This window comes from Rattus norvegicus, chromosome 14, assembly GCF_036323735.1.
Source record: "Rattus norvegicus strain BN/NHsdMcwi chromosome 14, GRCr8, whole genome shotgun sequence".
NCBI classification, from domain to species: Eukaryota; Metazoa; Chordata; class Mammalia; order Rodentia; family Muridae; genus Rattus; species Rattus norvegicus.
Genome location: NC_086032.1, coordinates 45,218,883 through 45,246,479, shown reverse-complemented (window position 1 = coordinate 45,246,479; position 27,597 = coordinate 45,218,883).

Sequence of the window (27,597 nt, the reverse complement as noted above, 5' to 3'; positions counted from 1 at the left end):
AAAAAATGCCTGTTACCATTCTATTATCCACAGAGAAACAGACAAACCTATTCTGTGCTGTGAAGTCAATAAAATGAAGACTGAAAAATACACAGTCGTTACCTCTCAAGAGCTTCCGTGTTAGTGTTGATAATAAAAAGACTTAGTATTGATATCATGTATATGTTCTTAGAAGGTGAAGGCAAGGCTTTAAGAACCTTGTTGAAGAAACATTAAATGGAGCTTAAGGTGGTTGAGGAAGGTGTCAGTAGAGGAATAGCATAGAAATTGGGTGTTTAAAATGCATAGATATTAGCTAGACACAACAAAGGAAATGATAACAAAACTTCCATACATAACCATTGACAAATGCATAAGTAACATAACCATTATTTACCAAATATTTTAGGTGTTGTGCTGAGTGATTTACACATATAATTTCATTTTGTTCACAAAATTTCCATGGGGGATACACTATTATTAATTCCATTTTCCAGATAGAAAAACTAAAGAACAATGAATTTACAGATATTTTTCAAGGTGACATAGCTCCTAAGTATTTAAAAAGTTGTTTGAATTGTGTTAAATCCATCCTAAAACACAACTCTGTTCTGTTTCTTCCTGAGCTGTAGGCAAGAAATTCCAATGTTCATTCTAACAACAAAGTCAGCTCCCTATGTTAGGAGCTGAAGATAGTGAAGGCACACACGTGGGTCCGATCACAACAAGAAATGAAGCAGAAGTATTTCTAGTCAGATGGTAGTCACATCACCCCTCCATGGGGAATTATAATCTGTGAGGTGCAGTGGGAAGGGCATGGGCCTTGGTGTCAGACACACTTGTGTTTCAGTCTTCCTACTTCCATTTAGAATCTAGGCAATTTAACTTAAGCAAGTTCTTTAAATTCCCTGTGCATCTCTCCCCATGTTCCCATCTGTGCCTTGGAGATTATAATAGCTACATCAACGAGCTGTTATGAGAATTGCAGGGTGTAAAGTATCCAAGTGTCTGGCAGATAGTGAGTAGGCACTCAAATGTTCAGTTTTTCCATTTGCCTCCCTTATTGGAAGGAGAAGAGCAGACTATCTAAATATCCCTGCATGGTTCCTTCAACAAAGGACAGAAGCCTGATCAAAAATGAACACAGACTCCCTTTTTTTTAGGAAAATGGAATATGAAGTCTAAACCTCTAATGTTGCTGAAGTCAACGGTTAAAACAGCAAAGAAACAGTATATGAAGAAAGCACACTGGAGTAGACATCAAAAATTGGGGAACAGGAGTTCTAATGCACAGTCCACCACAAATAATTGTGATGCTTTTCTCTCTGATCTTCAGCATTCCATCTGAAAAAGGGCAGGCTGAACCTGATAGCATCCTTGAACCATCCACATGCAGTTTTGAACTCTCATGGTACCTTGCCCCATCTGAGCAGAAATAGGACTAGACAATCAAATTGATATGCAAACTAAAAATAGATACGAGATTCTCAGGGAAGCCAACAAAGGGATGAAATAAACATTTTTTCAGAGCAAAGTAATGTTCAATGATGGCCAGGGGCAAGAGCTCTTAAGTGGGGTAGCCAAGCATTCTAGTGGTCTCTTTACTGTGTCATGCACAAAGAACAGCATGGTCTTTTTTTAAATGTTCCATAATCAATAAAATGAAAACATTTTTCCATGATGTTTCTCTTAACTCACTTCTTACCACTATACCATGACCAAGACAATTTATGAAAGGAAATCTGTAATTAGGCTAACAGCTTAAAGGAATAGAATCCAAGATGGCAGAGCAAGAGTATGACAACAGAACAGCTGAGAGCACATATCTCACAGGCAGGAAGCAAAAGGGGAGAGAATACACTTGCCTTTGAAAATCTTTAAACTGCAAAATTATTTTGATGAGTCTTTTGAAACCCCCAGGGACACACCTACAACAAGGCTACACATCCTAATTCTTCCCAAAATAATTCTACCAACTGGGGATCATGTAATCAAATATCTGTGTCCAGGGAGCCATTCTCATTCAAATAACCACTAAATGGTATTCAAATTTAAAAATATTTACAACTTTCTGTTTACTTTTATTCCATCCCTCTTTTCTTCCATCACTTCAGTACTTCACTATCCATTATCATAATGCCTCCAGTCCGGCATCCTTCTATGGGAATGTGTCCTTTATTTTCAGACCTTTAATGCCAAAAGGTGGTATTGACCCTAAAGTCTACAAAGAGCAAAGAATGTGAATGATTTCCCAATAAATACCCATCACTGATTGTAGTAAAGAAACAAAAATTAAGTTGATGAGATGTCCCGCACTACGTCTCGCCAGCAGGAACGACGCGGCACACACAGGATCCTACTGCAGAAAAGCTTTAATGGGTCTTGAGAGGGAGAGCATAAGCTTACAATGCGGAGACGCCAAGTGAGGAATAACCGTCCCTTATATAGGAAACTATCCTCGCCTAGGACGTGTCACTCTCTGACTGGTCGCTGCCAATTATGCCAGATGACGTACCAAAACGTACGTGTCCCTTTGAGTAGGGAAGTTACCAGGCGCCTGCGAATTGCCCTTTTTACTAGGTGCGTTCTGCCGGATGCCGGTGCCATCTTGTAATGGAGTTTGTGAGGACAGCTCCTCACATATGTGAGGACAGCTCCTCGGACAGCTCCTCACATCTGTGAGGACAGCTCCTCAGACAGCTCCTCACATCTCCCCCTTTTCTGTTTTTTTAAGCAAACAGGACACCCTGATATAGGAGGGTGAAGACAGAGGTCATATCCTCGTACAAAGTTGGCGAACCTGTACAAGAGAGATACCCTTAGGCTGTTGTTGGGACCCAGGGCACTCCCGACCCGTCGCACTGCCATTTTTCGAGGGAGGGAAAACTGGGGCAGAAACCCTCATGTAATATGACATGCCTTCCAGGGAGCATATTTGGTAGAACTTCCCTGTGCGATGCTAAGCTCGTCACCCCTCATGGGCTGCTCAAGCCGGACACTCTAATCCTGTGCAATGAACCGAGGTTCTAGGAGTGCAAGAGCTGTCCAGCCGGCGACCTGTTGCTTGAGCATGGTCAACCAGATATCGGCTGACGCTCCTTGTTCAAGGGCTACAAGCGCCTGGGCGATCACTACTTTGTCCTTTCTTGTTTGAGATCTCAATTTGCAAAGCAACCAGAGGAGTAACACTAATCCACAGCAGAGGATCACTCCAAAAAGTCCCACTCCCATCCATTCCTTGAAATAAGAGACTGCTGAGGTGATCCAGGACGACAATCCCTCCGTCAAAGACAGGTCCAGTTGGGTAGAATTTACTTGAATGATGGTCGCTCTCAGCTCCCGAAGTGTCTGTTCAAACTCCGAGGTCCAATTCTGTAACAGATGCTGTGAAAGACTCTTAGACAGATTAGCAGCTCGGGTAAATTTGTCATATTATATGGAGGTGACACAAAGGCCTGGGAGTTTTTGCTCACAGCCAAGCTGGGCCAGTTGCCATAGAATGTCTAATTGCTCTCGGACCAGATCTATACGTTGGTTGACAAGCATAAGGCCTCCCTATATCTGAGTATTCGCCGAGGCCTGTCTGTCCCGAGCCACAGAGATGGTGGCCGATAAATCATTGATAGTTTGGGTTGTCTGTACTGAATTTGACAAGGCCAATGCCGAGGCAGTAACCGAGGCAGCGACTGCTGTCGTAGCAATAATGCCAGCAATAATTGCAGAAGTACCAAAATCTCTTTTTCCTCTAAATAAGGTCATGGTCCCCGGGGCATCAACAGGGATCGGGATAAAGCGAGGCATGAGGGTAACTACTGCGATATTTTATATGAGTAGCTGTCCAGACAGAGGCAGCAGGTTTGATGTTCCCCATCCAGGAAAATAACAACCGTCCCTTTTCGCCCTTTCCTCCAAGTAGCATCGCCATGGGCGTAAGATCAGTGCAGCTACCATTAACGCAATGTAAGGCCACCACCATAGAGAACTGTGGCGTTAGCCACAATGTCCTCCTCACCAGTTCCCCATGTGGCCTCCCTTAACCAAGCAGAAGATTGATTACATAACATAATGCAAGGGAGATCAAAAGATGTTTTGTTGAATATGCCAAAACAAAGGCTGCCCTTAAGGGGAATAGTCCTATTTTCTTTTAGTCGTTCAACCTGTGGATCCTTAGGTAAATAGGCCAACCCTAAATCCCTGTTAGTGGTACATCACCGGCATCGGGAGTGGAAAGGTTGACATTATTCCCCATCGTAGCTCGCCCTGCACCGTTGCTGGCATCCATGGAAGAAGAGTGAGGAGGTGCAGGAGTCCCAGTCCCTTCTTGATCACTTGCTGTGGTGCTCCGAGTAAGTCGTCCTGGGATCCATATGGGATTTTCATTGTCCTGTGGAAAAACACAGACAGCTCCCCTGGATCTTATTAAAACAGGATCTGGGCCTTTCCATTCATTTGTTAATACATCCTTCCATTTGACTAATTCTTTTGTCCTCTTGGGCTCTGAGCAATGTCGCTCAGCCGCTGTTTGTCCAGCTTCATCAAGATTTAAAAAGTTTAAGGTAAAAAGGGCCAGAGCAGTGGCCACTCGGGGTGGAGTTCTATCATAATTCCCCTTCTTTGTTTTATTAAATATGATTTGAGCGTCCGATGAGCACGCTCTATGATTCCCTGTCCTTGAGGGTTGTAGGGCAGGCCCGTCAGGTGGGTAACCTGCATCTGAGCACAAAACTGACGGAATTTTTGAGATGTGTAGGCGGGGCCATTGTCAGTTTTTACACATTTTGGCTTTCCCCAAGCACTCCATGCTTCAAGGCAGTGCTGAATGACATGTGTTGTTTTTTCTCCTGTAAGTGGGGTGGTATGTAGAATGCCAGAACATGTGTCTATAGATACATGCACATACTGTAATTTTCCAAAAGTAGAATTATGAGTAACATCCATTTGCCAGATTTGCAATGGCTGTATTCCTCTCGGGTTGACCCCGATGTGAGGAACTGGGAGGAACTGGCAGCACTGTTGGCATTGGGTGACTATATCACGTGCCTCTTTTCTAGTTATAGAGAAGCGGCGGCGTAAAGTTTCTGAGGTGACATGGAAATTGCCATGAAAGACTTTAGCGGCCTCTAAAGGAGAGGCCAGGGCCACAGCTATCATTTTTGTGGCTTTGTCAGCCAAATCATTCTCTGAACTCATTGGGCCAGGGAGTCCAGAATGGGCCCGTATATGAGTAATGTATACAGGGAATCTTCTATTTAATAGGATAATTTGGGTTTTCGGAAAATATCTGCCACCTTACTAGTGGTTTTAATTATACCGGCGGTTTCAAGAATACTAACAGCATTAACCACATAGGAGGAATCTGAAACAATATTTAGAGGAACCTGGAATTTTTCAATGACGTCCATGACCACTAGGCATTCTACCACTTGGGGTGAGGTTTCAAAATATTGTCGTGAGAATACTTGGGAGTTTACCACATATGCTCCCACCCCTGTTTTTGACCCATCCGTATACACCGTTATCCCCTCCTTTAATGGTCTGTGGGATGTGACGCGAGGGAAAACAATAGGTTGTGATCTTGCAAAACACAATAGGGGGTGTTTAGGATAATGATTATCTATCTTCCCTGTAAAGGATGTGAGCAGCACTGCTCAATCATCAGAGGTAGCGGCTAGAGTTTGGACCTGGTAGGGTGTATATGGGATAATCAAGGATTGGGGTGGAGTCCCAAAATGACAGATGGCAGCTTTTAGGCCCTTAATAGCCAGATGTGCTACTGCGGCTGGATACCAATCAATAATCTTCACAGGGGAAGCATGTGGATGGATCCATAACAGTGGACCTCGTTGCCATAAAACTGCAGTGGGTAAATCCTTGGTATCTAGTACACAGAGTGAAAAAGGTAGAGACCAATCAATGCATTGCAATTGGGCCTGTTTTATGGCATCTTCTACTTTTAGTAAGGTCTTGGTTGCAGCGGGAGTTAGCACACGAGGGGAGATGATGTGGCCGTCCCCTTCCAATATTTCGAACAAAGGTTTTAATTCCGCGGAAGGGATTTTCAAAAATGGTCTCAACCAGTTGATATCTCCCAAGAGCTTCTGAAAGTCATTAAGAGTATGGAGGTGGTCTCTACGGATTTCCAGTTTCTGGGGTATAATCTTATCAGGGAAAATAATGGATCCTAGAAAATGACCTGTGTCAGCAATTTGGACCTTTTCTGTAACAATATGTAAGTCCCATTGTTTAAGGGTTTTTTGTAATAAGGAATAGGCTTGTTTGAGTAATTCTAAGTCTTTATGACACTTCAATATATCATCCATGTAATGGATTAACAGTAAATTTGGATAGGTCTCCCTGACTGGTTTGAGCGCTTCCTGAACATATAACTGACACATCGTAGGGCTGTTGGCCATGCCCTGAGGTAGGACCTTCCACTGGTATCTTTTATCAGGTTCAGTATGATTAATTGATGGGACAGTAAAAGCAAACCTGGGCCTATCTGGGGGGTAAAGCAGAATAGAGAAAAAACAATCCTTGATATCTATTATTACCAAATTCCAATCTTTTTGTAGGGCCGAGAGTATAGGAAGGCCCCGCTGAATGGGTCCAAGGGATTCCATCTGATCGTTAATGGCCCTCAAGTCATGGAGTAGTCGCCATTTTCCTGATTTTTTCCTTATTACAAAAATTGGGGTGTTCCAAGGAGAGGTGGAGGGCTCCAAATGTCCCAATCTTAATTGTTCATCCACCAGTCCTGTAGCTGCCTGTAATTTCTCAGAGGTTAATGGCCATTGGGGAACCCACACCGTGTCCTCCGTCCTCCGTGGTATGGGTCGTGCTGCCCCAATGGCGCCTAGGAAAAACCCAGGCCTTGTTTATGGGGGTTGGCGATCGGTTCAATGGGCGTGAGACAACCCTGTTCTAATCGCCCTAGGCCTTTCCCTTCCTTATAGCCCTTCCTTGACATCATGTGGGCCACTTGTGGGGGGTATTCATTAGATAAGGTCAGTCCCATGGTCTGCATAACATCCCTCCCCCAAAGATTAACAGGCAGGGGAAGTACATAAGGAATAAATTGTCCCTGTCGGCCATCGGCAGTTGTCCAAGTTAGAGTGGCAGAGCTGATCATAGGGCATGACTGGTAGCCTAATCCTTGTAGTGAGTGAGAAGATTTTGTGGTAGGCCATGATTGAGGCCACCATTTTGAGGAAATTATACTTTTATCAGCCCCAGTATCCAGTATGCCTTCGAATTTCTTTCCATTAATTTCTAAGCTCAATTTTGGGCGGTTGTTAAGGTGAACCACCAAGTATGCCGAATCATGCCAGTGGACCCCATGGGTCCCTTGGTATCCTGTATCGTGGCCTGGGAGCACAGAAGGAGTAATAACTGTGCTATTCTATCTCCTTTACTTATGGAAAAAACCCCATCGGGACTTGAACAAAGAATCTGAATATCAAGAGAGCGCTGAGCTTCAACAAGGCCTGGATGGACTATCAGTCCTTGTAGGGCAAGAGATCCTCTCCCAAGGACAAGGCCTATGGTTCCCGGGGGTAGAGGCCCCACAGTCTGAGCAGGAATTGGCTGAATGCCCATCTGGAGCATTAGAAAGAAGTCTGAGGCAGCACGCAGGTCCAATTTTGTGTCGCCTCTTGGGGGACCTCCTCTGCTGGAGTCGTGGCCCTGTGAAAGCGGTTCCCATATCTTTGAGGGCCCTGGGACCGGGGGCCCACCAGCCCGTTTTTTGACATCTCATTAGGTCGAGTCTCCAAAGGAGGGAGTAGTTTGCCTTTAATGTCTCTCACTGATCGGCACTGGTCAGCCCTATGGTAGCCTTTGCCACATCGGACACAGAGGGTTGCAGACCCCCTGTCTCTTTTTGTCATCCTGCAGTCTCTTTTTAGATGGCCTGTTTTCCCACATTGAAAGCATGATCTTTTATCCGTCCCTTTAACGGGGCGTCGCTGGAACTGGAGAATGGCAGCCGCCAGGCCTGAGTTAGTAAGGGGCCCTCCAAGTTCCCGGCAAACTCTAAGCCAATCCTGTAGCCCTTTATTTCTTCGGGGGGCTATGGCTGTTCGGCACTCCTGGGTGGCTTGCTCGAAAACGAGCTGTTCTATTAGTGGTGCTGCTTGTTCAGAATCGCCAAAGATTCGTCCTGCAGCCTCTGTCATTCTTGCTACAAAATCTGAGAAATTTTCCTGGGGTCCCTGAACGATTTTTGTAAGTTGATTATCAATCCCTCCTCTCCTGGACAGTGCCTTCCAGGCTCTAATAGCCGTGCTGGAGACCTGAGCATAGGCGCCCCAGTGGTAAGCAGACTGATCAGCTGCAAAGCGGCCCTGTCCTGTTAAGAGTTCGAAAGTCCATTCTTGTTGCTCAGGTATTAAGGCCGTAGCATTCGCTCTGGCCTGTGTTTGGGCTGCCTCATACCAGAGCACTTTCCATTCCATGTATTGGCCCATGCTGGCAAGGGCTGCCTTAGCAATCATCTGCCAATCAGCTGGTGCCAATGCTGTCATGGCCAACCTGTCGAGTTGTGTTAGAGTAAAGTTGGCCGTGACTCCATACTTTCTAACTGATTCCGCTAATTCCTTAATCTGATTATATTCAACAGGGGCATGGACCCGTCCTCCCTCCGGAGTCTCAAAGATAGGAAATGTCATACTCAGCTTTCTTCTCACCCTCTCGGGGACTAGGGAGAAGGCGCGTGAGCGTGTCTCATATGGAGGAGGCGCCGTTGGTGGCGGCCGCACTAGAAGGCTTCTATTACTTCCCCTACATTCATTGGGGTAATATCTTTCCTCCTCATATTTAGCTGCTTCCTCATCTAGCTCAGCCTCCTCCTCTGAGTCTAAGGTTTTATTTTCAGAGCTTTCAGAACTGTCGAGGTTCAGCGCTTCTAGCTCTTTCACAGGGTATAGGCTGGCTCCCCCTCCTGGTTTATGTGTAGAGGAGGAAGTGCTAGAATCTGAAAATTTCAACGCTCCCTTGTCTGCGGACTTACCGGGAGGGCACTTTTTCTTTCTTAGGACGTCTTTTTTCTTGCGCGCGCCCAACCTCTCACTACATTCGGTATCTGACAGACTTTCCCGGACTACCTCGAGAGTGGCCTGTCCTTCTACTACTGCTGCCTTACACGTTTCATCCTTTAAACAATTCTTAACCAGCTTCCATATAGCTTTGGTCCCTAGGCGCAGATCCTCTTCCGCCAATTTTCTGTCAAGGTCTTTTCCAAGTTTGTTCCATGAGGCAATCATAAACGAGCCTGAACAGGCAAACCAAGGCGCCACCCTCTCCACCTCCTTCACAAAGTTTTTAAGTGTTCCTCCTCCAATTTTGATGTTCCTCTGCTTTAACACTGTTTCCAAGGCCGTGACCACAGACTGTGAGGATCCCATGATGGGCCAGGAACGCGGCGGCTTATCTACGTCCGTCTGACAAGGCGTGAGGTGAAAGGGTAGAGACGGACACGCTGCTCTCTTATGTACGGGAGTCTTACACACACCTCCCCAGACGGTGCCGCTTATCTACGTCGGCCTTATCGCATCCTTGCTCCTCAACAGTCAAAATCGAAGGTAAAAGGGAGCTGCGTGAAGCTCACTTATATACGAGAGACTGAGACGCGCCTTCAGCTGCTGTGATCGTCCTTTTAACAGCGAAAATGGTGAAAACAGAACATAAAGAGTAGGGTGGCTCCCAGGACAAATACTATAGCCTCAACAAATCCTTCCCAAGGCGGTGACAACCCCAGACCAAAGTCCAAGAGAGGGCTGCCTCTCCGAACATATCTACCTGCAGTTCTGAATCCTCCTTGTCGCCAAGGGATCTCCGAAGGTGCTGACGATGGCGAGGTCTTTCCCGGGTTTTTGGCACCAGATGTCCCGCGCTAGGTCTCGCCAGCAGAAACTACGCGTCACACACAGGATCCTACTGCAGAAAAGCTTTAATGGGTCTTGAGAGGGAGAGCATAAGCTTACAATGCGGAGACGCCGAGTGAGGAATAACCGTCCCTTATATAGGAAACTATCCTCGCATAGGACATGTCACTCTCTGACTGGTCGCTGCCAATTATGCCAGATGACGTACCAAAACGTACGTGTCCCTTTGAGTAGGGAAGTTACCAGGCGCCTGCGTATTGCCCTTTTTACTAGGTGTGTTCTGCCGGATGCCGGTGCCATCTTGTAATGGAGTTTGTGAGGACAGCTCCTCACATCTCTGAGGACAGCTCCTCGGACAGCTCCTCACAATGAGATTGTACTCTTTAGCTAGGGAGAATATTTTTATCTTTATTAACTTGAGTACTTCTTATTTACATGTCGCTTGTTATTCCCTTTCCCAGTTTCCAGGCCAACATCCCTCTAACCCCTCCCCCCTCCTCCTATATAGGCTTCCCCTCCCCCCATTACCAGCCTCCCCCCAACAATCATGTTCACTAGGTGTTCAGTCTTGGCAGAACCAAGTGCTTCCCCTTCCACTGGTGCTCTTACTAGGCTATTCATTGCTATCTATGATGTTGGAGTTCAGGGTCAGTTCATGTATAGTCTTTGCTTAGTGGCTTAGTCCCTGGAAGATATGGTTGCTTGGCAGTGTTGTTCATATGGGGTCTCGAGCCCCTCCAAGCTCTTCCATTCCTTTCTCTGATTCCTTCAACGGGGGTCCCATTCTCAGTTCAGTGGTTTGATGCTGGCATTCACCAATCTATTGGCTGTATTCTGACTGTGTCTCTCAGGAGAGATCTACATCCAGTTCCTGTCAGCCTGCACTTCTTTGCTTCATCCATCTTCTCTAGTTTGGTGGCTGTAATGTGTATTGATCCATGCTTATCACCCTGTACAAAGCTTAAGTCCAAGTGGATCAAGGACCTCTACATCAAACCAGATACACTCAAACTAATAGAAGAAAAAGTGGGGAAGCACCTCGAACATATGGGCACTGGAGAAAATTTCCTAAACAAAACACCAATGGCTTATGCTCTAAGATCAAGAATCGAGGAGACCCAACCGCCTGGTCAGGTGGGCACTCCTGAGGCTGCAGAGCGGAAGAGACCACCAACACTGCTCACCCCTGCCCACATCCCTGGCCCAAGAGGAAACTGTATAAGGCCTCTGGGCTCCCGTGGGGGAGGGCCCAGGAGCGGCAGGACCCCTGCCACAGACACCGCCGGACCCTGAAGGAAACAGACCGGATAAACAGTTCTCTGCACCCAAATCCCGTGGGAGGGAGAGCTAAACCTTCAGAGAGGCAGACAGGCCTGGGAAACAAGAAGAGACTGCTCCCTGCACACACATCTCGGACGCCAGAGGAAAAAGCCAAAGACCATCTGGAACCCTGGTGCACTGAAGCTCCCGGAAGGGGCGGCACAGGTCTTCCTGGTTGCTGCCGCTGCAGAGAGCCCCTGGGCAGCACCCCACGAGCGAACTTGAGCCTCGGGACCACAGGTAAGACCAAATTTTCTGCTGCAAGAAAGCTGCCTGGTGAGCTTGGGACACACGGAAGCAGAATTTCTCTAGAACCGGGCACGTTCTGTGTTTACCAGAAGTCCCACACCCGCGGATCCTGGCCCGCAGCAGCTCTCTGCTCCCAGACCCGGTGAGAGAGAGACCCAACCGCCTGGTCAGGTGGGCACTCCTGAGGCTGCAGAGCGGAAGAGACCACCAACACTGCTCACCCCTGCCCACATCCCTGGCCCAAGAGGAAACTGTATAAGGCCTCTGGGCTCCCGTGGGGGAGGGCCCAGGAGCGGCAGGACCCCTGCCACAGACACCGCCGGACCCTGAAGGAAAAAGAACGGATAAACAGTTCTCTGCACCCAAATCCCGTGGGAGGGAGAGCTAAACCTTCAGAGAGGCAGACAGGCCTGGGAAACCAGAAGAGACTGCTCCCTGCACACACATCTCGGACGCCAGAGGAAAAAGCCAAAGACCATCTGGAACCCTGGTGCACTGAAGCTCCCGGAAGGGGCGGCACAGGTCTTCCTGGTTGCTGCCGCTGCAGAGAGCCCCTGGGCAGCACCCCACGAGCGAACTTGAGCCTCGGGACCACAGGTAAGACCAAATTTTCTGCTGCAAGAAAGCTGCTTGGTGAACTCAAGACACAGGCCCACAGGAACAGCTGAAGACCTGTAGAGAGGAAAAACTACACGCCCGAAAGCAGAACACTCTGTCCCCATAACTGACTGAAAGAAAACAGGAAAACAGGTCTACAGCACTCCTGACACACAGGCTTATAGGACAGTCTAGCCACTGTCAGAAATAGCAGAACAAAGTAACACTAGAGATAATCTGATGGCGAGAGGCAAGCGCAGGAACCCAAGCAACAGAAACCAAGACTACATGCCATCATCGGAGCCCAATTCTCCCACCAAAACAAACATGGAATATCCAAACACACCAGAAAAGCAAGATCTAGTTTCAAAATCATATTTGATCATGATGCTGGAGGACTTCAGGAAAGACCTGAACACACTTAGGGAAGCACAGGAAAACATTAATAAACAAGTAAAAGCCTACAGAGAGGAATCGCAAAAATCCCTGAAAGAATTCCAGGAAAACACAATCAAACAGTTGAAGGAATTAAAAATGGAAATAGAAGCAATCAAGAAAGAACACATGGAAACAACCCTGGATATAGAAAACCAAAAGAAGAGACAAGGAGCTGTAGATACAAGCTTCACCAACAGAATACAAGAGATGGAAGAGAGAATCTCAGGAGCAGAAGATTCCATAGAAATCATTGACTCAACTGTCAAAGATAATGTAAAGCGGAAAAAGCTACTGGTCCAAAACATACAGGAAATCCAGGCCTCAATGAGAAGATCAAACCTAAGGATAATAGGTATAGAAGAGAGTGAAGACTCTCAGCTCAAAGGACCAGTAAATATCTTCAACAAAATCATAGAAGAAAACTTCCCTAACCTAAAAAAAGAGATACCCATAGACATACAGGAAGCCTACAGAACTCCAAATAGATTGGACCAGAAAAGAAACACCTCCCGTCACATAATTGTCAAAACACCAAACGCACAAAATAAAGAAAGAATATTAAAAGCAGTAAGGGAAAAAGGTCAAGTAACATAAAGGGAGACCTATCAGAATCACACCAGACTTCTCGCCAGAAACTATGAAGGCCAGAAGATCCTGGACTGATGTTATACAGACCCTAAGAGAACACAAATGCCAGCCCAGATTACTGTATCCAGCAAAACTCTCAATTAACATTGATGGAGAAACCAAGATATTCCATGACAAAACCAAATTTACACAATATCTTTCTACAAATCCAGCACTACAAAGGATAATAAATGGTAAAGCCCAACATAAGGAGGCAAGCTATAACCTACAAGAAGCAAGAAACTAATCGTCTTGGCAACAAAACAAAGAGAATGAAAGCACACAAACATAACCTCACATTAAATATGAATATAACGGGAAGCAATAATCACTATTCCTTAATATCTCTCAATATCAATGGCCTCAACTCCCCAATAAAAAGACATAGATTAACAAACTGGATACGCAACGACGACCCTGCATTCTGCTGCCTACAGGAAACACACCTCAGAGACAAAGACAGACACTACCTCAGAGTGAAAGGCTGGAAAACAACTTTCCAAGCAAATGGTCAGAAGAAGCAAGCTGGAGTAGCCATTCTAATATCAAATAAAATCAATTTCCAACTAAAAGTCATCAAAAAAGATAAGGAAGGACACTTCATATTCATCAAAGGAAAAATCAACCAAGATGAACTCTCAATCCTAAATATCTATGCCCCAAATACAAGGGCACCTACATATGTAAAAGAAACCTTACTAAAGCTCAAAACACACATTGCACCTCACACAATAATAGTGGGAGATTTCAACACCCCACTCTCATCAATGGACAGATCATGGAAACAGAAATTAAACAGTGATGTAGACAGACTAAGAGAAGTCATGAGCCAAATGGACTTAACGGATATTTATAGAACATTCTATCCTAAAGCAAAAGGATATACCTTCTTCTCAGCTCCTCATGGTACTTTCTCCAAAATTGACCATATAATTGGTCAAAAAACGGGCCTCAACAGGTACAGAAAGATAGAAATAATCCCATGCGTGCTATCGGACCACCACGGCCTAAAACTGGTCGTCAATAACAATAAGGGAAGAATGCCCACATATACGTGGAAATTGAACAATGCTCTACTCAATGATAACCTGGTCAAGGAAGAAATAAAGAAAGAAATTAAAAACTTTTTAGAATTTAATGAAAATGAAGATACAAAATACTCAAACTTATGGGACACAATGAAAGCTGTGCTAAGAGGAAAACTCATAGCGCTGAGTGCCTGCAGAAAGAAACAGGAAAGAGCATATGTCAGCAGCTTGACAGCACACCTAAAAGCTCTAGAACAAAAAGAAGCAAATACACCCAGGAGGAGTAGAAGGCAGGAAATAATCAAACTCAGAGCTGAAATCAACCAAGTAGAAACAAAAAGGACCATAGAAAGAATCAACAGAACCAAAAGTTGGTTCTTTGAGAAAATCAACAAGATAGATAAACCCTTAGCCAGACTAACGAGAGGACACAGAGAGTGTGTCCAAATTAACAAAATCAGAAATGAAAAGGGAGACATAACTACAGATTCGGAGGAAATTCAAAAAATCATCAGATCTTACTATAAAAACCTATATTCAACAAATTTGAAAATCTTCAGGAAATGGACAATTTCCTAGACAGATACCAGGTATCGAAGTTAAATCAGGAACAGATAAACCAGTTAAACAACCCCATAACTCCTAAGGAAATAGAAGCAGTCATTAAAGGTCTCCCAACCAAAAAGAGCCCAGGTCCAGACGGGTTTAGTGCAGAATTCTATCAAACCTTCATAGAAGACCTCATACCAATATTATCCAAACTATTCCACAAAATTGAAACAGATGGAGCCCTACCGAATTCCTTCTATGAAGCCACAATTACTCTTATACCTAAACCACACAAAGACACAACAAAGAAAGAGAACTTCAGACCAATTTCCCTTATGAATATCGACGCAAAAATACTCAATAAAATTCTGGCAAACCGAATTCAAGAGCACATCAAAACAATCATCCACCATGATCAAGTAGGCTTCATCCCAGGCATGCAGGGATGGTTTAATATACGGAAAACCATCAACGTGATCCATTATATAAACAAACTGAAAGAACAGAACCACATGATCATTTCATTAGATGCTGAGAAAGCATTTGACAAAATTCAACACCCCTTCATGATAAAAGTCCTGGAAAGAATAGGAATTCAAGGCCCATACCTAAACATAGTAAAAGCCATATACAGCAAACCAGTTGCTAACATTAAACTAAATGGAGAGAAACTTGAAGCAATCCCACTAAAATCAGGGACTAGACAAGGTTGCCCACTCTCTCCTTACTTATTCAATATAGTTCTTGAAGTTCTAGCCAGAGCAATCAGGCAACAAAAGGAGATCAAAGGGATACAGATCGGAAAAGAAGAGGTCAAAATATCACTATTTGCAGATGACATGATAGTATATTTAAGTGATCCCAAAAGTTCCACCAGAGAACTACTAAAGCTGATAAACAACTTCAGCAAAGTGGCTGGGTATAAAATTAACTCAAATAAAATCAGTTGCCTTCCTCTATACAAAAGAGAAACAAGCCGAGAAAGAAATTAGGGAAACGACACCCTTCATAATAGACCCAAATAATATAAAGTACCTCGGTGTGACTTTAACCAAGCAAGTAAAAGATCTGTACAATAAGAACTTCAAGACACTGAGGAAAGAAATTGAAGAAGACCTCAGAAGATGGAAAGATCTCCCATGCTCATGGATTGGCAGGATTAATATGGTAAATATGGCCATTTTACCAAAAGCAATCTACAGATTCAATGCAATCCCCATCAAAATACCAATCCAATTCTTCAAAGAGTTAGACAGAACAATTTGCAAATTCATCTGGAATAACAAAAAACCCAGGATAGCTAAAGCTATCCTCAACAATAAAAGGACTTCAGGGGGAATCACTATCCCTGAACTCAAGCAGTATTACAGAGCAATAGTGATAAAAACTGCATGGTATTGGTACAGAGACAGACAGATAGACCAATGGAATAGAATTGAAGACCCAGAAATGAACCCACACACCTATGGTCACTTGATTTTTGACAAAGGAGCCAAAACCATCCAATGGAAAAAAGATAGTATTTTCAGCAAATGGTGCTGGTTCAACTGGAGGGCAACATGTAGAAGAATGCAGATCGATCCATCCTTATCACCCTGTACAAAGCTTAAGTCCAAGTGGATCAAGGACCTCCACATCAAACCAGACACACTCAAACTAATAGAAGAAAAACTAGGGAAGCATCTGGAACACATGGGCACTGGAAAAAATTTCCTGAACAAAACACCAATGGCTTATGCTCTAAGATCAAGAATCGACAAATGGGATCTCATAAAACTGCAAAGCTTCTGTAAGGCAAAGGACACTGTGGTTAGGACAAAACGGCAACCAACAGATTGGGAAAAGATCTTTACCAATCCTACAACAGATAGAGGCCTTATTTCCAAAATATACAAAGAACTCAAGAAGTTAGACCGCAGGGAAACAAATAACCCTATTAAAAAATGGGGTTCAGAGCTAAACAAAGAATTCACAGCTGAGGAATGCCGAATGGCTGAGAAACACCTAAAGAAATGTTCAACATCTTTAGTCATAAGGGAAATGCAAATCAAAACAACCCTGAGATTTCTCCTCACACCAGTGCGATTGGCTAAGATCAAAAACTCAGGTGACAGCAGATGCTGGCGAGGATGTGGAGAAAGAGGAACACTCCTCCATTGTTGGTGGGATTGCAGACTGGTAAAACCATTCTGGAAATCAGTCTGGAGGTTCCTCAGAAAATTGGACATTGAACTGCCTGATGATCCAGCTATACCTCTCTTGGGCATATACCCAAAAGATGCCTCAACATATAAAAGAGACACGTGCTCCACTATGTTCATCGCAGCCTTATTTATAATAGCCAGAAGCTGGAAAGAACCCAGATGCCCTTCAACAGAGGAATGGATACAGAAAATGTGGTACATCTACACAATGGAATATTACTCAGCTATCAAAAACAACGAGTTTATGAAATTCATAGGCAAATGGTTGGAACTGGAAAATATCATCCTGAGTGAGCTAACCCAATCACAGAAAGACATACATGGTATGCACTCATTGATAAGTGGCTATTAGCCCAAATGCTTGAATTACCCTAGATCCCTAGAACAAACGAAACTCAAGACGGATGATCAAAATGTGAATGCTTCACTCCTTCTTTAAATGAGGAAAAAGAATACCCTTGGCAGGGAAGGGAGAGGCAAAGATTAAAACAGAGACTGAAGGAACACCCATTCAGAGCCTGCCCCACATGTGGCCCATACATATACAGCCACCCAATTAGACAAGATGGATGAAGCAAAGAAGTGCAGACTGACAGGAGCCAGATGTAGATCGCTCCTGAGAGACACAGCCAGAATACAGCAAATATAGAGGCGAATGCCAGCAGCAAACCACTGAACTGAGAATAGGTCCCCTATTGAAGGAATCAGAGAAAGAACTGGAAGAGCTTGAAGGGGCTCGAGACCCCAAAAGTACAACAATGCCAAGCAACCAGAGCTTCCAGGGACTAAGCCACTACCTAAAGACTATACATGGACTGACCCTGGACTCTGACCCCATAGGTAGCAATGAATATCCTAGTAAGAGCACCAGTGGAAGGGGAAGCCCTGGGTCCTGCTAAGACTGAACCCACAGTGAACTAGTCTATGGGGGGAGGGCGGCAATGGGGGGAGGGTTGGGAGGGGAACACCCATAAGGAAGGGGAGGGGGGAGGGGGATGTTTGCCCGGAAACCGGGAAAGGGAATAACACTCGAAATGTATATAAGAAATACTCAAGTTAATAAAAAAAAAAATCGACAAATGGGATCTCATAAAACTGCAAAGCTTCTGTAAGGTAAAGGACACTGTTAGGACAAAACGACAACCAACAGATTGGGAAAAGATCTTTACCAATCCTACAACAGATAGAGGGCTTATATCCAAAATATACAAAGAACTCAAGAAGTTAGACCGCAGGGAGACAAATAACTCTATTAAAAATGGGGTTCAGTGCTCTAAGATCAAGAATCGACAAATGGGATCTCATAAAACTGCAAAGCTTCTGTAAGGCAAAGGACACTGTGGTTAGGACAAAATGGCAACCAACAGATTGGGAAAAGATCTTTACCAATCCTACAACAGATAGAGGCCTTATATCCAAAATATACAAAGAACTCAAGATGTTAGACCGCAGGGAGACAAATAACCCTATTAAAAAATGGGGTTCAGAGCTAAACAAAGAATTCACAGCTGAGGAATGCTGAATGGCTGAGAAACACCTAAAGAAATGTTCAACATCTTTAGTCATAAGGGAAATGCAAATCAAAACAACCCTGAGATTTCACCTCACACCAGTGAGAATGGCTAAGATCAAAATCTCAGGTGACAGCAGATGCTGGCAAGGATGTGGAGAAAGAGGAACACTCCTTCATTGTTGGTGGTATGGCAGACTGCTACAACCATTCTGAAAATCAGTCTTGAGGTTCCTCAGATAATTGGACATTGAACTGCCTGAGGATCCAGCTATACCTCTCTTGGGCATATACCCAAAAGATGCCCCAACCTATAAAAAAGAAACATGCTCCACTATGTTCATAGCAGCCTTATTTATAATAGCCAGAAGCTGGAAAGAACCCAGATGCCCTTCAACAGAGGAATGGATACAGAAAATGTGGTACATCTACACAATGGAATATTACTCAGCTATCAAAAACAATGACTTTATGAAATTCGTAGGCAAATGGTCTGAACTGGAAAATATCATCCTGAGTGAGGTAACCCAATCACAGAAAAACACACATGGTATGCACTCATTGATAAGTAGCTATTAGCCCAAATGCTTGAATTACCCTAGATGCCTAGAACAAATGAAACTCAAGACAGATGATCAAAATGTGAATGCTTCACTCCTTCTTTAAAAGGGGAACAAGAATACCCTTGGCAGGGAAGAGAAGGCAAAGATTAAAACAGAGACTGAAGGAACACCCATTCAGAGCCTGCCCCACATGTGGCCTATGCATACACAGCCATCCAATTAGGCAAGATGGATGAAGCAAAGAAGTGCAGGCCGACAGGAGCCGGATGTAGATCTCTCCCGAGAGACACAGCCAGAATACAGCAAACACAGAGGCGTATGCCAGCAGCAAACCACTGAACTGAGAATAGGACCCCCATTGAAGGAATCAGAGAAAGAACTGGAAGAGCTTGAAGGGGTTTGAGACCCCATATGTACAACAATGCCAAGCAACCAGAGCTTCCAGGGACTAAGCCACTACCTAAAGACTATACATGGACTGACCCTGGACTCTGACCTCATAGGTAGCAATGAATATCCTAGTAAGAGCACCAGTGGAAGGGGAAGCCCTGGGTCCTGCTAAGACTGAACCCCCAGTGAACTAGATTGTTGGGGGGAGGGCGGCAAGGGGGGGGAGGATGGGGATGGGAATACCCATAAAGAAGGGGAGGAGGAGGGGGATGTTTGCCCGGAAACCAGGAAGGGGAATAACACTCGAAGTGTATATGAGAAATACTCAAGTTAATAAAAAAAAAGGAAAAAAAATACTAGCTTCAAAAAATGGGGTTCAGATGTTGAAGGAATCAGAGAAAGGACTGGAAGAGCTTGAAGAGGCTCGAGACCCCATATGAACAACAATGCCAAGCAATCAGAGCTTCCAGAGACTAAGCCATTACCCAAAGACTATACATGAACTGACCCTGAACTCCAACATCATAGGTAGGAATGAATAGCCTAGTAAGAGCACCAGTGGAATGGGAAGCCCTTGGTCCTGCTAAGACTGAACCCCAGTGAACGTGATTGTTGGGGGGAGGGCGGTAATGGGGAGAGAATATGGAGGGGAACAGCCATATAGAAGGGGAGGGGAGGGATGTTGGCTGGAAACTGGGAAAGGGAATAACAAGCGAAATGTAAATAAGAAATACTCAAGTTAATAAAGAAAATAAATAGGGTTCAGAGCTAAACAAAGAATTCACAGCTGAGGAATGCCGAATGGCTGAGAAACACCTAAAGAAGTGTTCAACATCTTTAGTCATAAGGGAAATGCAAATCACAACAACCCTGAGATTTCACCTCACACCAGTGAGAATGGCTAAGATCAAAAACTCAGGTGACAGCAGATGCTGGCGAGGATGTGGAGAAAGAGGAACACTCCTCCATTGTTGGTGGGATTGCAGACTGGTATACCCATTCTGGAAATCAGTCTGGAGGTTCCTCAGAAAATTGGACCTTGAACTACCTGAGGACCCAGCTATACCTCTCTTGGGCATATACACAAAATATTCCCCAACATATAACAAAGACACGTGCTCCACTATGTTCATAGCAGCCTTATTTATAATAGCCAGAAGTTGGAAAGAACCCAGATGTCCTTCAATAGAGGAATGGATACAGAAAATGTGGTACATCTACACAATGGAACATTACTCAGCTATCAAAAACAATGACTTTATGAAATTCGTAGGCAAATGGATGGAACTGGAAAATATCATCCTGAGTGATGTAACCCAATCACAGAAAAACACACATGGTATGCACTCATTGACAGTGGATATTAGCCCAAATGCTCGAATTACCCTAGATGCACAGAACATATGGAACTCAAGAAGGATGACCAAAATGCTAATGCTTCACTCCTTTAAAAGGGGAACAAGAATACCTTGGCAGGGAATAGGGAGGCAAAGTTTAGAACAGAGGCAGAATGAACACCCATTCAGAGCCTGCCCCACATGTGGTCCATAGGGAGAACTTTTTAAAGATCTAGTGGAATGCAGCCAAGTGTATTGAGCTAATGTGACCTCTCTCAAAATCAGTAATATTAATATGTTTCAAGACTCTTAAAAATGTCTATACCCTCTCATCTGGAATCTCTGTTCCTAGGACTCCATATAGTAGAAAAATAGGTTGGTTTCAAGCAGAAAAGCTACACATGAGGGAAAAAGAGACTAAGTACACCAATAGTACTAATAGTAGGCATTTATGAGTGATTGGATTAATAATTTTATTTTTCCTTTGTTTTTTCTCCATTTTCTGAAGTATATTAAGTTACCATGTAGAATTTATAGAACTATATAAAATACTTTAACTGTATGAGAGATATTGAAAGTTTTCCTATATGCCCCTAAATATTTTTAAGGCAAAGTATTCACCTTTTGGTATGTATTTACCATCATATCTAACAGCGAATAATTTGTCCATAATGGGTGCCATTTAAAACACACACACACACACACACACACACACACACAGACACACACACAATATGGATAACTACTTGGCTCCCTAATATACCTTCCTTCACTCCCCAAATTTAGAAATATCACTTTTATTTTCCTTCTAGACACTTAATTTCCAAAGACATGCCAGTGTCAGCAGATTTATTTTTCCCCAAAACAGGTTAATGCTCCACTTAACTGCTGTCCAGATAGTTTTTATTAAAAAGTAGCACAGTTTGCCCTGTGAGATTTCAGCGTCACATGCTAGGAGGAGCTGATAATTTAACTAGGTTACAAGGAATCTTTGGAGAATCTAATTACTGCCGCATTATTGCTGAAATGGCCACAATGAAGTTGTCCAATAAAAAGCAAATCCTGGTTATGGGTTCTTCTTTGTTTCGGTACAAAATCTGTGGTAATTCTTTTCTTTGGAGAAAGGCCAGTATTTGTTTGAACAAGTTTGTTTTCACTGAGGGAAGATTTCAGCCCTCAGTCTATTAGCAGTCACTGCATCTTTTTTTAAATAGACATGCCCTTGTCTTTAAAATCATCCTCTGGCTCCTCAAGACTTCTTGTGGATTTATATCAATTACCTAAATTCTTGCATTTCTGTGAGCTGTCCACCATTCCGCCATAGCCAAGAGAACCCAACTTGATAATAGTCTCCCTTCCTATAACACACTTCCCTGTTGTCTTTTGAGTTGTGGGTCTGTTTCTCTTATTAATTCCCTAAATTAATGATGCTTTTAAAAATGTAGCTCACACATAGCTTCCTTCTCCTGTGCGTTCCAATTCTAATTTCTTTCTTATTGGAAAAATTTTTAAGTAAAACAATGGCTGTTTTCTATTCTTCTACTTATTTGTATTCAGTGTGGCTTGCTTCTCTCTCATTGGAAATTGCGGCTCCACATGAATGATAAAGAGTTGGGACTTCATCTATGATTTAAAATTATACTTTATATACTTTCTAGCAAGCAATAGCTTTAAAGTATCTTCAATTCTATAAAAGGAGGGGGAAGGAAAGAAAGGAGAGAGTGCAGAGAAGAAAATGTTCACACAAGTTAAGTAAGGACATCTTTATCAAACCTTAAGACTCAGATATTTATGAAGACAAGGAGATGGAAAGATTTTTAAGAGGAAGAGGTGGTGGCGGGTGACTGCAAGATAATACACATATAAACTCACAGAGGCTGTGACACCACGCAGAAGACCTGCATCGGCACCTATGAACTCACAGAGACCATGACTTCATGTAGAAGACCCACATAGTTTCAAAGCACAAAAAATCTCATTACTGAGAAGGCAGAGTGAACACAAAGTTCCACTGCTAACCAAAGACCTATTTGAAATTGATGCCTACTGGGAAGGAGAAAATCAGTTTTTCTCTAATGAAGTGTCATATGAACCGCAGTCTAAGACAGGCCCCAGACACAAAAGTAGATAGTCAGCTGACACAAAACATACTACACAGTTGTTGTGTGTGTTTGTGCACAGTACATTCTATTTTAGTATTTTTGTTTTATTGGGGTGTTTTTTCTGTTATTTGATTTTTGTTTTGTTGCTTTTGGTTGGTTGGTTGGTTGGTTGGTTGGTTGGTTGGTTGGTTGGTTGGTTGCTCAGTTGGTCAGTCAGTTGGTTGGTTGGGTGGTTGGTTGGTTGGTTGTCATAAGGGTTTGAAAGAGAGAAAGAACAAAAAGTTGGGAAGGTAGGGAGGTGGGGAGGATCTGGAAGTAGTTGGGGTTGGGGAAAGAATATGATCAGCACATATTGTATCAAAAATTGAAAAAAGCAGGACACCGCACAGATCTGTAGGAACCCGGTCAAACAGCTCCCTGTACCCAAACCCCATGGGAGGGAGAGCTAGACCTTCAGAGGGGCATACATGTCTGGGAAGCCAGAGGAGACAACTCTCTGCCCACATTTCTGACTCTAGAAGAAAATACCTAGCGCCATCTGGGCCCTATGTGCACAGGGTCCCAAGAGAAGGCAGGGCAGGCCCTTCTTGTTGCTGCCCTCAAAAAGAACTGACACCGAGGTCTGAATAGCATCTCCAGGATCGAGACCAGAGGTAAGACCAACATTTCTGCTCCGAGTGACCTGCCAGGTGGATTCAGGACACATGCCCACAGGAACAGCAGAAGACCAGTAGACAGGAATGATTACACGCCTGAAAATAGAATACTCTGTTCCCATAACTGGCTGAAAGAGAACAGGAAAACAGATCTACAGCACTCCTGACACAAAGGCCTAAGCACTGTCAGAAACAGCACAACAAGGTAACACTAGAGACAACATGATGGCAAGAGGCAAGTGTAGGAACCCAAGCAACGGAAACCAAGACTACACAGCATCCTCAGAGCCCAATCTCCCACCAAAGCAAACACTGAATATCCAAACACACCAGAAAAGCAAGATCTAGACTTAAAATCACATTTGATCATGATGACAGAGGAATTCAAGAAAGACATAAAGAACTCCCTTAGAGAAATGCAGGAAAACACAAATAAACAAGCAGAAGCCTATAGAGAGGAATCACAAAAATCCCTGAAAGAATTCCAGGAAAACACAATCAAACAAGTGAAGGAATTAAAATGGAAATAGAAGCAATAAAGAAAGCAAAAAGGGAGACAACCCTGGATATAGAAAACCAAAGGAAGAGACAAGGAGCCTAAGATACAAGCATCACCAACAAAATGCAAGAGATAGAAGAAAGAATCTCAGGAGCAGAAGATTCCATAGAAATCATTGACACAACAGTCAAAGATAATGTAAAACACAAAAAGCTACTGGCCCAAAACATACAGGAAATCCAAGACACAATGAGAAGATCAAACACAAGGATAATAGGTATAGAAGAGAGTGAAGACTCCCAACTCAAAAGACCAGTAAATATCTTCAACAAAATCATAGCAGAAAACTTCCTAACCTATAGAAAGACATGCCCATAAACTTAAAAGAAGCCTACAGAACTCCAAATAGATTGGACCAGAAAAGAAACTCCTCTCGTCACATAATAGGCAAAAGAACCAAATGCACAAAATAAAGAAAGAATATTAAAAGCAGTAAGGGAAAAATGTCAATTAACATATAAAGGCAGACATATCAGAATTACACCAGTCTTCTTTCTCACCAGAGACAATGAAAGCTAGAAGATCCTGGACAGATATAATACAGACCCTAAGAGAACACAAATGCCAGCCCGGTATACTGTATCCAGCAAAGCTCTCAAATAACATAGATGGAGAAACCAAGATATTCCATGACAAAACAAAGTTTACACAATATCTTTCGACAAATCCAGTGCTACAAAGAATAATAAAAGGTAAAGCCCAATGTAAGGAGGCAAGTTACACCCTAGAAAAAGCAAGAAACTAATCATTTTGCATCAAAACAAAGAGAAGATAAGCACAAACATAATCTCACCTCCAAACACAAATATAAAAGGAAACAACAATCACTATTCCTTAATATCTCTCAACATCAATGGATTTAATTCCCCATTAAAAAAACACAGATTAACATACTGGATACACAATGAGGACCCAACATTTTACTGCCTACAGGAAAAATACCTCAGAGACAAAGACACACACTACCTCAGAGTAAAAGGCTGGAAAACAATTTTCCAAGCAAATGATCTGAAGAAGCAAGCTGGAGTATCCATTCTAATATCGAATAAAATCGATTTTCAAACAAAAGTATTCAAAAAAGAAGAGGAAGGACACTTCATATTCATCAAAGGAAAAATCCACCAAGATGAACTCTCAATCCTAAATATCTATGTTCCAAACAAAAGGGCACCTACATACATAAAAGAAACTTTACTAAATTCAAAGCACACACTGGACCTCACACAATAATAGTAGGAGATTTCAACACCGCACTCTAATCAATGGACAGATCATGGAAAGAGAAATTAAACAGAGACATAGACAGACTAAGAGAAGTCATGAACCAAATGGATTTAACAGATATTTATAGAACATTCTATTCTAAAACAAAAGGATATATTTTTCTCACCACCTCATGGTACTTACTCCAAAACTGACCGTATAATCGGCCATAAAACAGGCCTCAACAGATACAGAAAGATAGAAATAATCCCATGTGCCCTATCAGACCACCACAGGCTAAAGCTGGTCTTCAATAACATTAAGGAAAGAATGCCCAAATATACATTGAATAATGCTCTACTCATTGAAAACCTGGTCAAGGAAGAAATAAAGAAAGAAATTAAAGATTTCTTAAAATTTAATGAAAATGAAGATACAACATACCCAAACTTATGGGACACAATGAAAGCTGTGCTAAGAGGAAAACTCATAGCGCTGAGTGCCTGCAGAAAGAAACAGGAAAGAGCATATATCAGCAGCTTGACAGTACACCTAAAAGCTCTAGAGCAAAAAGAGGGCAAATACACCCAGGAGGAGTAGAAGGAAGGAAATAGTCAAACTCAGAGCTGAAATCAACCAAGTAGAAACAAAAAGGACTACACAAAGAGACAACAAAACCAAAAGCTGATTCTTTGAGAAAATCAACAAGATAGATAAACCCTTAGCCAGACTAACCAGAGGACACAGAGAGTGTGTCCTAATTAACAAAATCAGAAATGAAAAAGGACATAACAACAGAGCCAGAGGAAATTCAAAAAATCATCAGATCCTACTGCAAAAGCCTATATTCAACAAAACTGGAAAATCTGGACGAAATGGACAATTTCCTAGACAGATACCAGGTACCCAAGTTAAATCAGGAACAAATAGACCATTTAAACAACCCCATAACTCCTAAAGAAATAGATGCAGTCATTAAAAGTCTGCCAACCAAAAAGTGCTCAGGTCCAGATGGGTTCAGTGCATAATTCTATCAGACCTTCATAGAAGACCTCATACCAATATTATCCAAACTATTCCACGAAATTAAAACAGGTGGAGCGCTACCGAATTCCTTCTGTGAAGCCACAATTACTCTTATACATAAACAACACAAAGACCCAACAAAGAAAGAGAACTTCAGACCAATTTCCCTTATGAATATCGATGCAAAAATACTCAATAAAGTTCTTGCAAACTGAGTCCAAGAGCACATCAAAACAATCATCCATCATGATCAAATAGGCTTCATTCCAGGGATACAGGGATGGTTTAATATACGGAAAACCATCAAGGTAATCCACTATACAAACAAACTGAAAGATAAAAACCACATGATCATTTCATTAGATGCCGAGAAAGCTTTGACAAAATTCAACACCCCTTCAAGATAAAAGTCCTGGAAAGAACAGGAATTCAAGACCCATACCTAAACATAGTAAAAGCCATATACAGCAAACCAGTAGCTAATATTAAACTAAATGGAGAGAAACTTGAAGCAATCCCACTAAATTCTCAAAGTCCTAGCCAGAGCAATCAGACAACAAAAGGAGATCAAAGGGATACAGATTGGAAAGGAAGTCAAAACATCATTATTTGCAGATGATATGATTGTATACTTAAGTGATCCCAAAAGTTCTACCAGAGAATTACTAAACCTAATAAACACTTTCAGCAAAGTATCTAGGTATAAAATTAACTCAAATAAATCAGTAGCCTTCCTTTACACAAAAGAAAAACAAGCTGAGAAAGAAATTAGGGAAACGACACCCTTCATAATAGTCCCAAATAATATAAAATACCTCAGTGTGACTTTAACCAAGCAAGTGAAAGACCTGTATGATAAGAACTTCAAGCCTCTGAAGAAAGAAATTGAAGAAGACCTCAGAAGATGGAAAGATCTCTTGTACGATAAGAACTTCAAGCCTCTGAAGAAATTGAAGAAGACCTAAGACGTTGGAAAGATCTCCCATGCTCATGGATTGGCCGGATTAATATAGTAAAAATGGCCATTTTACCAAAAGTGATCTACAAATTCAAAGTAATCCCCATCAAAATTCCAACCCAATTCTTCATAGAGTTAGACAGAAAAATTTGCAAATTCACCTGGAATAACAAAAAACCCAGGATAGCTAAAACTATCCTCAACAATAAAAGGACTTCCGGTGGTATCACTATCCCTGAACTCAAGCAGTATTGCAGAGCAATAGTGATAAAAACTATATGGTATTGGTACAGAGACAGGCAGATAGACCAGTGGAATAGAATTGAAGACCCATAAATGAACCCACACACCTATGGTCACTTGATTTTTGACAAAGGAGCCAAAACCATCCAATGGGAAAAGATAACATTTTCAGCAAATG